Source organism: Cynocephalus volans, chromosome 1 (assembly GCF_027409185.1).
Source record: "Cynocephalus volans isolate mCynVol1 chromosome 1, mCynVol1.pri, whole genome shotgun sequence".
Lineage (NCBI taxonomy): Eukaryota > Metazoa > Chordata > Mammalia > Dermoptera > Cynocephalidae > Cynocephalus > Cynocephalus volans.
In genome coordinates this window covers 147,171,427-147,179,908 of record NC_084460.1, presented here as the reverse complement: position 1 = coordinate 147,179,908, position 8,482 = coordinate 147,171,427, and the positions used below count along the sequence as shown (strand labels likewise).

The 8,482-nt window shown below is 38.9% G+C and overlaps 1 pseudogene; it reads right to left on the bottom strand.

Annotated features, from left to right (window-relative positions):
* Positions 1 to 4,306: 4,306 nt before the first annotated feature.
* Positions 4,307 to 6,156, bottom strand: LOC134360357 (arf-GAP domain and FG repeat-containing protein 2-like; annotated as a pseudogene).
* Between the last annotated feature and the right edge of the window lie 2,326 nt (positions 6,157 to 8,482).

Below are 8,482 nucleotides of genomic sequence, written 5' to 3'. Positions count from 1 at the left end.
ACATCCAGTTTGCAGACGGCCTTGTGTGGGACTCCCCAGCCTTCAAAATCGAGTGAGCCAATTCCCCTAATAAATGCCCTCTCATATATTTATATACATATCCCATTGTTTCTGTCTCTGTGGAGAACCCTGATTAATACACCATATTTTGATTATCTATTCATCACTTGATGGACATTTGCATTGTTTCCACTTTGGGGCTGTTATAGATAATGCTGCTATGAACACTCATATATAAGTTTTTTTTTTTTTTTTTTTTGTGAACATGTGCTTTCAATTATCTTGAAATTTCTGGACCATGTGGTAATTCCGTGTTCAACTTTTGTGGAACTACCAAACCATTTCACAAAGGAACACCACTATTTTATATTCCTACAATCAATATTTGAGAATTTCAATTGTCCATATTCTTGTCAATATTTATTATCTATCTTTTTGGTGATAGCCATCCTAGTGAATGCAAAGTGATATCTCAATGTGGTTTTAAGTTCTATTTTCCTAAAGACTAATGATATGGAACATCTTTTCATGTTCCTCTTGACCATTTGCATATCTTTTTTGGAGAAATGTCTATTCAGGGGCCAGCCCATGGCTCACTTGGGAGAGTGTAGTACTGAGAAATGTCTATTCAAATCCTTTGCTCATTATTTAATTGGATTTTTTAATTTTTTTATTGTTGAGTTATAAGTTTTTTACATATTCTGTATACTTGTTCCTTAAAAGGATATGTGATTTAAAAATGTTTTTTTCTCTTCCATAGGTTGTCTTTTCACCTTTTTTTTTAGCAGTTGGCCAGTATGGGGATCCAAGATCTAACCCTTGACTTTGGTGTTCCCAACACCACACTAACCAGCCAGTCAGCCCTCTTTTCACTTTTTTGACAATGTCCATTGAAGTGCTGAAATTTTTAATTTTAGTAAAGTCAAATTTATCTACCTTTTCCTACATTGCATGTGCTTTTGCTGTCATATCTATAAAACAACAGTCTCCTCCAAGGTCACGAAGATTTATGCTTATGTTTTATTCAAAGAGTTTTGATAGAGGTTCAACTTCATTCTCTTTAATATGGATAATTCTTTGTCCCTTAAGTATTTGTTGAAGTAGCCAATTTTCCCCATTGAATTTTTTTGACATCCTTGTTAAAAAGCAACTAACATTGAATGTGAAGGTTTATTTATGGACTCTCAATATTATTTAATTGATTTCTGTTTCTCTTATTATGTCTATCCACGTGTGGTAGGTTTACAAATCAGGAACTGTGAGTCTTCCAATCTTGTTTTCCTTTTCAAGATTGCTTAGCTTACTTGGGATCCTTGACATTCCATATGAATTTGAAAATCACCTTATCAATTTCAGCATAAATAGCATCTGATAATCAAAAACAGCATGGTACTAGCATAAAAACAGACACATTGACCAATGGTATAGAAAAGAGATTCCAGAAATAAATCTGCATATTTATGTTCAATTGACTTGCTACAAAAGTGCCAAGCACATGCAATGGGGAAAGGACAGCCTCTTCAATAAATAGTGTTCAGAAAACCGGATATTTACATTCAGAAGAAGGAAACGGGGCCCTCATCTCATACCATATAACAAAATCAACATGAAATGGATTAAAGACTTAAAGAAAAGACTTTAAATAAAATTTTAAGAAGATATTTTTTAAGTCAGAATGAATAAAAAACTATTTGGCATTTTGATAGGGATTACGTTAAATCTGAAGATCAGTTTGAGGAGTATTGCCATCTTAACAGTATTATGTTCATCAATGCGAGATATCCTTCCATTTCCTGTAGATTTGAATGTGTGAATTGTGAACTTCTTTTGCTAAATTTATTTAAATATTTTATTCCTTTTGATGTGATTGTAAATTAATATTTTTCTTAATTTCCTTAATATATGTTGCTAAATTCAATTTGCTGGTATTTATTCTTAAGAGACATCGTCTGCAGTTTTGTTTCCTTGTAGCATCTTGAGCTGATTTTACTATAGCATCTGCATCCCAGAAATGAAACCATTATCTACCCAGTGTTAAGCCAATAACTTATCAGTTATCTTTAATACTCTCATTTTGTCATCCCCACTGCAAGTTCATAAACACGTTCGTTAAATCTACCTTTAAATTATGCCATGAAGAGGTCCTCCCCTTACCATCTTCGAGGCTACTACTTTTGTTTTTGCAGCTGGTATCATTCATGGAATTGCAAAACAGCAAACAAACAGAAACTTTACTGATTTTACTCTTACCTCTTCATTTAATTTTCCGTTTCATTTATTTTAAGTGATCTTAAAATGTGATCATTTTATGTCACAATTTTTACTTCTTATTGGATTTAAAGTAAGCACAAAATGTTACCGTTGTCTTTCCCTCCTCTACACAGCAGCCACTTTGTTCTGGTCTCTTATGCACTCAATTAATTCTGACTCCTTCCTCACATCTTCATGTAACTGGCTGTTTTATTTACTTCAAAGGTTAGTCTATAGCGTGGTCATTTCTGACTACTCAAATATTGTTCCACAAATTGTTATATATTATTTTACAGATATTTTATTAATTTTCATTACATTTAATGTGTATTATTTTAATGGCATTTGTCTCTAAAGTAGTCCTATTATTTGTTTACAAGTTAATACCATGACATTCGAAGGTTTATGTTAGAGCAATATATCCGTGGGCACCCAGCATAACTCTGAAATATGATAGTTACCTAATGTCTTTTAAACAATTGAATAAGTTGTCAGCTTGCAGGCTGAAGTGACCATTTGAGGATTTCTTTTTTTTTTTTCCTTGCAAATGTGGTTCTTTTCCAACATTGTCTGCTATAAGCTTTGGTGTAGAGATTTGGTGATAGAGGAGGCAGATGGAAAAAAGAAAGGAAAAAACACACCCAATTGCATAAAGCCTTTTTCCTAGAAAAGCCTAGGCTCTCAGAGGTCAGGACACATGACTGCCCTCTCTACCAAGGCAATAGAGCTCAGGCTGTCATGATCAAGGAATGGATGATGAGTCATCCTATTTTCATGTAAAAGAGCTGTTTGGGAGAGGGAGAATGTCTGTGTGTGTGTGTGTTTGTGTGTGCGTGTGTGTAATTCTGTATGCATAAATATTAAATACTGGTACCCACACATGACATCAATAGAAAACAAAAGTGCTTGAGAAAAGTTGGGCATGTGTAAGCACATAGGCAAAACTCTTTATCCTGGGTGCTCAGGATGAGGGATGGAGCTAGGGAAGCAAAAAAACGGAGGGCCTCCTTGCTGGGTGGGAGGCAGGGAGAAAAGTTTGTGCTGGGCCCAGCCCAGGCACCAAGGCTATTGTGGCTGCCTGGTCTTCTCAGCTCCAGGGCTGTCTGATCACCACCCCACATCAACACCATGCCTCATCTTTACCCTACCTTTCCCACTGTGCTTCTGTTCATGTGGAGGACAATGTTGGAACATTGGGCATGGGGGAAGAGACATTCCCACAGAAGGTTGGTCAGTCTGTGCTCACAGCTTCCTCTGACTACCTGATTGGTAGTGAGGGGAGCATTGTGTATGCCAAGGGCAGGAGAGGAAAATGATTAGTGTCACTATAAATTAATAACTAAAAAAATAAAATAGAACACCATTGCTCCTGCAGGCCAGGTCATGCCTTCATTCCTCCTGGACCTCCTGCCTGGACGGGGGCTGGGGAAAAGAGTCTTAGGGAAGAAGCATTTGGAGCAGCTGACATTTTATCTATAAGCCTCAAGCAAAGCATTAATCTCTTCATCATCCCCAAGATCTCTCCCTGTAAAACAAGGCCCATTCTGGTCCCAGACCCACAGAAATGCAGCAGACAAGCCACCAGAGCTCTAGGAAGTAAAGGGCCCCAGAGAAGGGGAAGAGGAACCCCTAGGATACAATGCTACAAGAATGGGTCAGCAGTTTGACGTCTGGAGGCTGCTTATAACGGAATGCCTGAAATTAGGTAATTTACAAAGAAATGAAACTTGTTTCTTACAGTTTTGGAGGCTGGGGAGTCCAGGGTCCACAGGGTGCATCTGGCAGAGGGCCTTCTTCTTGGTAACTATAGCAACTGAGGGTATCACATCACAAGAGAGAATGTCATGAGCAAGAGTGAGAGTTAACCTCACTTTCTCTCCTTTTAAAGCCATCAGAACCACCCCCACTAATCCACGAATGGATCAATCCATTCAAGAGAGCGTAGTCCTCACAATCTTAAAGGCATCACCTTTCAAATACCATTATTGGATTTCCCAACCTCTTAACACTGTTATAAGAGAGGCCAATTCAATACATGAAATTTTGCAGGACACATTTAACCAGTAGCAGAGGCAAATGGGCTTGAGGAGGATCCAGTCATAAAGGGGTTGATGGAGATCCTAGCTGGTGGGCTCAGTGGCCTCTGCCCAGCTTGGCTGATCCTAAGTCACAAAGGAAGAGCTTCTCTGCTGCTGAGTCATTAAGGTCTGTGGGGGTGACAGCAATGATGGGAAGTTGCTGGCAAAGACCCCATGGTTGTCTGTCTGGAGGAAGCCAAGCCTGGCACTGCTCATCCTGCTGGACCTTGTGGCCAAGCCATTAGGCTGGAACAGGTTGGTGGAAGGCAGCTGGGGCTGAACAGCTGGTTCTATGAAAAGGTTGGTGAAGGTTCCAAAGGTAAGCCCTGCATTGCTGCTTCTGCCATTTGTGACAGACTGGAGTGTGGGGACCTGGCCACCCATCCTGAAGATGCTTCTTGGGATACCTACAGCTGACACCTGAGGTCCCAGGAGGCTGCCCAGATCTGTGAAGCTGTTTGTCTGACTAGCAGGTGCATAGAGGAGCAGCGCTGTGAAGCAGATTCCTGTGTGATGGTTACCAACTTGTCTGAATCACATAAGACAGAACACACTCGTGTGCGATCAGTAACATGAAGTGAATTTATTACTTACAGATAGGCAATGAGGGACAACAGAAGTCTAGGATTTGTCTCAAGACAGTCCCCCAAGGCTCAGGAAAGCTGAAGGGTGGATAAAGTCTTGATTGTATCTCACTTGCACCACAGCAGAGGGACCCCAGGAAGCAGCTTGCTCTGGCTTTTATACTCTGGAGTCATGTGACACGCTGGGCTAAAGTGTTAAAGGACACTAGAGGAGACTAGAATAGAGCCTGGGCTGTTCCATCCAGTCTCTCCTTATCTCAAAATATTGCATTCCCAGCACATCCTATAGTTATTCTTGAGAACTACAAGCAAGAAAGGAAGGACAATTGGGTTGGTCTGAGGCAATAAGGAGAAGGGTCCTGCAGGCACCAAATGGAGTCACCAGGCTGCTCCCTGTGGGTATTGGCTGGGCCTAGTAGAATCAGGCTTGGCTAGCAGGAGGAATACTTCCAAATACTTAAGAGCTGGGGCTACTGCCAAAGGCATCGGAGTTGGCAAAACCCTCATGGGAAGGTATCTGGCCCCCAAAGGCAGGGAGTTCAGTAGGAGCTAGTGCCACTGGGGAGCAGAAGAGGTGTTTCCATGATGTCAGCAAGAAATTCAGTACTGGCTTTCCTGACAGAGGAGTGTGAGGAGTATCAAAGCTTGAGTGTGGTATGTCTGAGCCTGAGACTGACTGACAGACTGGCCAGAGGCGGAGGCAGCCACTTGGAGATGGCACAGGATTACCCAGAAAGGTCTTCAGGGGCTTCCCTTCTGAGAAGGAGCACTGGATAGGGGTGGAGGAACTCCTTTTGGTATAAGCAGATCCCTGGACTTGGCCTGTGAGACACATTATATCATCATATTTTTCCAGGAGAAACTCCTTCATCTTAGGAGGATCCCTGGAATATGGTACTAAAGATGTCCAAGCATCAAAAAGACCCAGCCAAATCTACCTGCAAACCTCATTTTCACAAGATTGCAGGAATACTATTTCAGGCTCAGTGAAATTTGCTATGGAGATGGACTTGACACAGTCGGGGGGAAGAGGGTATCCAGACCTCTCAAAGCTGCCCACAGTGAAGTCCACACAGGTGACCCCATACCGGGCATACTCAAAGCAGTGGTGGTTCCCGGCCTGGTTGCAGCCGCCCATCTCCTTCTGGCACCTGGCGACACCACATCTCCAAGGCCACCTCTGCTTCCCTTCCTCCCCTGAGCTTACCACCCAGGACTAGGCCCTTCTTTGTCACCATCACCATCACCACCTGCTGCCTCAGACCTTCTCCCTGAAAGTCAGCGATACCCTTTCCCCCACGGCCTCTTTCAGCCACTTCCGCAGGCTTGGCTCCCCTGACATAGGCTCGGGCTGGGATGGTCAGTTTTTCAAACAAGATATTGGAAAAAATAGTTTTCTCAGTATAAACCATTGTTTCCAAAAGCTGTCAGGATTCTGAATCAGCATCATGTCGGGAATTTTTCAAGCATGCATAATTCTAAAATACTATGCCCAAAGATTCTGACTCTGCATTAAAAATCAACCTATCAAATCTATCTATCTATCTATCTTGGTAAACCTGGTGGGTGTTCAAGTCTAAGACACAGATCTGAGTATTTTATGATTCTATATTAGATCTATCTGCCTTTTTAAAGAACATACTCACGTGGCCCGCTATTAACAATTGATGTATTAAAACACTTGGGTTGGTTTTGAGGTGACCAAAATAGTAGTATTTAACCATTGAATTTGACAAGTAAAATTGATTGCATGTTTCTTAAATTGAGTATTTGGCAGTCATTACAAATATACCTCAAAATAGCCATTTTTTTTTTTTTTTTTTTCTGGCTTGAAGATTTTTAGCTCCTAGTATTCATCCTGACTACTTTTGAAATTCATTCACCTGAGATTTAAAAACCTTTCATTCGAGTTTTCTTTATATGTTACATGACATTACTGTTAGTAATGATATTCTTCATATTGAGTTTAATTGGTGGTCCTGAATGTATGCATCTTTCCAAATGTTTTATTGGTAGTAAACTTTCATAATTTGGATTGCTTTAACGTTTTTGAGTTATGTATGGATATATAAAATGTCTTTCCAGATACGTTGTGATGAACCTATAATCTGTTTATAAAATACAATTAGTCAAACTATTTTCATTCAATCACAATTATTTATTATCTATCTGTAATATACTTTCCAGCTGGGGTGCTAGAGATATAATGATGAATGAGACATCACACATAGTTTTAATTTTATAAGAATTCAATATTACCAACACACTATAGTTCCTACATTTTATTTTTTCAAAGGGCTTATATATAACTAACATAGATAAACACTCGACGAAATACCACAAGTTAACTAAAACGTGGTTGTGGAAACTTCATGAATTCAAAGTTGCGGTTTAAATATAAAAGGAAAGTACGTCCAGATCATTTTCAAAAACTACGTGAGTTTCTCATTGATAATGGCTAGTATTTATAAGGTATTAAACAGTGGACATTCTTCTTACTGCCATTAAGGATATAAATTTGACATAAGCTTACAAGAGAGTAATTTGGAAATATATATTTACAATAAAAAGATATATATTTGGAACTCATAATTTTTAGTTCAAGAAATTTAAATTATAGACATTGAAACACAAGAGGTTTTGGATTTTTTGCTACTGTGTGATTTATTATTATTAGAAACCATATAGATGACAAGGCTTAGCTATTATATGCTATTAAGTGAATTTCATGAGCATGGAAAGATTTTGCTGTTGATTGAATATCCCCCAAAACTCATTGTTAACTGTTGAGGGTGGGAAATCCTATTATGGTAAATGAGAAGAGGGGCCTTAAAGAGGTGATTAGATCCTGAGGACTGTGCCCTTGTGAATGGATGGATCCATTCATGGAGTAAAGGGTGTGGTTCTGATGGCTTTAAAAGGAGAGCAATTGAGAAGCTTAGCTCTCCCTTGCTCAGTCCTTTCAACATGTAACGTCCTGCATTGCTGTGAAGAGTCACCACTCACCATCAAGGCCCTCACCAGATATGTTCTCTAAACTTTAGACTTCCTAGCTTCCAAAACCGTAAGCAATAAATATTGTTTCTTTACTAATTACCCAGTTTCAGGTATTTTGTTATAGCAATAGAAAAGGACTAATACAGATGTTATATGAATAAAAGGAGGTAAAAACCAATAGTATGGAGGGTCTGAGCATGTTAATGAAAAACAAATATGAAAATGTATGCATGTCTTTAAAAATTCTAGAATATGTTTAATTTTAACAGCAATCATTTTCTTTGGTTATGTGATTGTGAGTGATCATTGCTTTTCTACTTATTATTTTTTTTGTTTGTTTTTTGTATTTCTGAAGAGTTTTTCTATAAGTAAACATTTATTACACTTTAAATATAAAAATGAGGGTTTTTTTTCTGGGTATTTTCATATTTAATATCCTAAGAATATTGTCTAGATTTGTACAGAACAAAATTTCTTAGAGGTAATAATTGCCTCACATGGAGACATTTTAATCATGGCAGGTGCCATATAAAATTAAAAGTAGTTGCTACATGTCACATACTTCAAAGTTTC